At 34.1% G+C, this 3,450-nt stretch overlaps 1 long non-coding RNA gene across 2 annotated transcripts; it reads left to right on the top strand.

Annotated features, from left to right (window-relative positions):
* Positions 1 to 855: 855 nt before the first annotated feature.
* Positions 856 to 3,176, top strand: LOC147514390 (uncharacterized). Of its 2 annotated transcripts, XR_015213201.1 has the most exons (5): positions 856 to 969; positions 1,924 to 1,986; positions 2,532 to 2,627; positions 2,938 to 3,001; positions 3,078 to 3,176. It is a non-coding gene; the product is annotated as an uncharacterized LOC147514390 (long non-coding RNA). The 2 variants fall into 2 exon arrangements; XR_015213202.1 differs by lacking the exons at positions 2,532 to 2,627; positions 2,938 to 3,001; positions 3,078 to 3,176 and adding an exon at positions 2,628 to 2,744.
* The last annotated feature ends 274 nt before the right edge of the window (positions 3,177 to 3,450 follow it).

Raw genomic sequence — 3,450 nt, 5'->3', positions numbered from 1 at the left:
ATATTTCTGACATATATCCACCGAATATAGAATCCTTTTTTTCTCGATATATATCGGAATTTCAGATATAAAATTTATATCGCCGATATAATCGATATATCCGATATTTACAATATATATCGGTTGACTTTTTTACCATTTTTTAATATAAATATGATATTTCCAATATATTTCTGATATATATCTGATATTTTTGATATTATATTTCCGATATTTTAAATAGTTTGGACTGGTTACCAAAAAAAATGGATATATCTGAAATATCCGATATATATCGGTTTTTGGGTACACCAATATATTCATCGATATCGATATTTTAGGCCTTGATGCCAAATAGTCAAATAAAGCAGATACCAGATTTCCCAATTAGTTCCCATATTCCCGGTTTTACACCAAAGTTTTTTATCCCAAGGGTACCGGAAAGTTAGACAGCCACTTCTTTTTTGCTCTTTGTAGAAAGGGTAAATCGGTAATTGATATTTTTTTTTCTCTCTAAGGGCCTGCTTGATAACCCATTTTCCCGCTGGCAAATCGATATTTTCCCACTTAAACCAGTATTTGCCGTTGCTTGTTGCGATATATGGGTCTGGCAAAAATAAAACCAATTTGCTGGCAAAACCATCACGTGACCCTTTTTTCCCACTCCACACGGGAAAAAATAATCCAAGTCAGGGATGGATATATTTTGCCAAGGAAAATCGACAGCAATTTTCCCACTTCAACATAGTGATTGGCAAATCATAATCACTACTCTCTCCTTCTCTCTCTCAAGCGCCGACGGTGAGTTCTAACTCCCTCTCTCTCAAATTTTCACCCTATTTTTCTTATTCAAAGATTTCAAACTAGTGTTTTTTCATGTTTATGTAGATTGAATTGGATTTTGAGTTGTTCGAGTAGATCGATATGTTTTCTTCATCAAATTAGTGATTTCGAGCTGTTGATTGAAGTAGTTGTTTGATACTCTGCTATGTAGGTATGTAACATTCATTTTTCATATTTATTTCATTTCGTTGTTCGATTGAGTTATTTCAATTTGAAATCATTTTATTTCAATTATTTCGATTGAATAATTTTAGTTTAATCTCTGTGAGATGCTACTATTGCTAGTTGAAACAAGAGTTGTGACTGCATGTTGAAACAGTATAACTATATGCATTGCATGGATTGGTATCAAGTATTGTTAGTTGTTTGGACACTTAACCTTGAACTTTTGAATCTAGCCATACATTCTACTCTCCAATTTGATGAATCTTCCATATCAATGCCCTGATTTTGTGCCTTAATGATTTATTGCTTCATCGCTCTTAAATCCATAAAATATGTGTGCTTCGATTAAGTAGAATGTCCTGTCTTTTTATGTTTCGATTTCTTCCGCGTTGCTAAGTTAGTACTTTAAATCCGACTACTAATATTTATCACCAAATTATGTGTAGTAGCACAAACTTTATGTTTTTCAATTTGGGGTTAAAAGGGCATGTATGGTTGACATTTTTTCCTTTGAAAGAATTAAAGTTGGTTCATTTGTGAGTTTGATTTGTTTGTTTGGGATAATTTTGACCTGTTTTTGTTTTAGCTTAATGTTAAGATCATTCAAACCATGTCCTAAGGGTGTCTTAGTGTAACAGTGAGTAAAATATGTTGATAGTTTATTAATGACTTGTTTTAATATGTAATAATTAGAGCTAAAATGGGCAATTAAAAAATGCGTTGCAGTAATGAATAATTAATGGAAAACATAGTCATGGGTTTTATTAAAGGAAGAATCATTGGTAAATGGAAGTAGTGTGTTTTTTTCAGTGTTATGGAAATTGGTAAAAGGGTGTCACCATACTTAGGTACTTACTCATTCAACATTGTTATTGAGTACCTTTCTTATTTTGAATGATTAATTACTTATTTTGATATTGAGTACCTTTCTTACAGGGATTGTGAGCATGATGGTTAGTTGATAGTTGCTTGCAGTAAGGCCTTAAAGAAGGATTAGGGGTGAGCTGAGTTACTCAAATTTCTTTTCTATAGGGGTAGTCCTAAATCAGTTGTTAGTGCTTATAGTTGATTGGCCTTACTATTTTTGTTGGACAGATTTGGGTGTATTTGTTTTGACCTAGGGTGTATTTGTTATGATTATGAATGCTGGTTAGTGTCTCTTCACTTGAATAAGGAAAAAATACTACATTTTTGGCAAAACTTACTCGCTTAGTTAACCAGTGGTAGCATCCAACTCAACTTGCGGGGTGCAATCATTGGATTGCTTATTGCCCCCTAAATAGATCATAAATGCTCTCCTTCTCCAGTACCCACATGCTCCTAGAACTTCACCGACCTAATTTATAGAGAGACTCTAATCAATATACACAAATATGTTCTGACCTACGACCAAACAGTTCACACACTTAAGTGGGTGAAATGGAAGTACGTCCTTAGAATGCGTTGTTTTGACCAACACTAGAAGGCTCTAGCGATGATCACTAACACTAGAGGGATTCCTATTTCGAAGTATAACAACAAAATTTCCCTTTTTCTTGAAGCAGTACTTATTCTGGTAAATGAATCTGGTTAAGGTGGAGTTCCATCCAGTATGCTCCTGTTGAGGCTCACAGTACTGCAACTTACCCTACTTTTTCCAGGTACCAGATTTTCATATTCAGCATTCATATCTTTGGCATCGACATCATTGCTGCCTACGTTCGGACCATTTCTCTCATGATAACTGCCCGACAGTTTCACACTTATATGCAATTTTTTAATTTCCAATTCGCTATGATTTTATCGCCTGGTAATTTTGAATTTTCAAAAATTTAGGAAGAGACAAGTAAAAGTAGTACCATAGTGAAGGTACATAAAGGATTAAATTAAATGAAGTACTAAAGACGTCTCCAATTAGAATTCCCACTAACGATTGTGAATTAAATGTTTTGCATTTATCTTATTGTAAAGTGCGGTCCTCACATTGCAAAGGGTTGATGGGAAACGAGTTCCGCTGAAGTGGGACAAGATCAAGGTAAAAAAATCCTACACATTATTGTCTTTTTCTTTGAAAAGTATATGTTTACATATGTTGTGAGTCTATATGTTAGGGCCCATATCAACCAGGTGGCACAGAGTGTGGGTATTATATAATGAAGTTTATGAGGGAAATAGTAGAAGGATGTTCAACTGGATTATTTGAAAATAAGGTATTCGAAAGTTTTGACAAACACTTTATTTGGCTCAAAGACTTCGCCTTATTCTTATATATATAGTAACTCCACATGTTGTGCTTTGACTCATCTAGATGACAAATTTAGAACTGAAGGAGACATACACGCCAGATGAACTTGACGGTGTTCGACTCGATATTATTCAGTTCATCCAGGAAAATGGGGTGTTTTTCAAATGGAGTTTAATGAGGATGAGTTTTAGCTATGTTCGGACCCCTCCAGTTTAATTTATGAGTCTTACCTTTTTAAT

The sequence above is a fragment of the Coptis chinensis genome, chromosome 2, assembly GCF_015680905.1.
Source record: "Coptis chinensis isolate HL-2020 chromosome 2, ASM1568090v1, whole genome shotgun sequence".
Taxonomy (NCBI): domain Eukaryota; kingdom Viridiplantae; phylum Streptophyta; class Magnoliopsida; order Ranunculales; family Ranunculaceae; genus Coptis; species Coptis chinensis.
The sequence above is the reverse complement of the archived record's forward strand: the minus strand, read 5'-3'. Positions and strand labels throughout refer to the sequence as shown.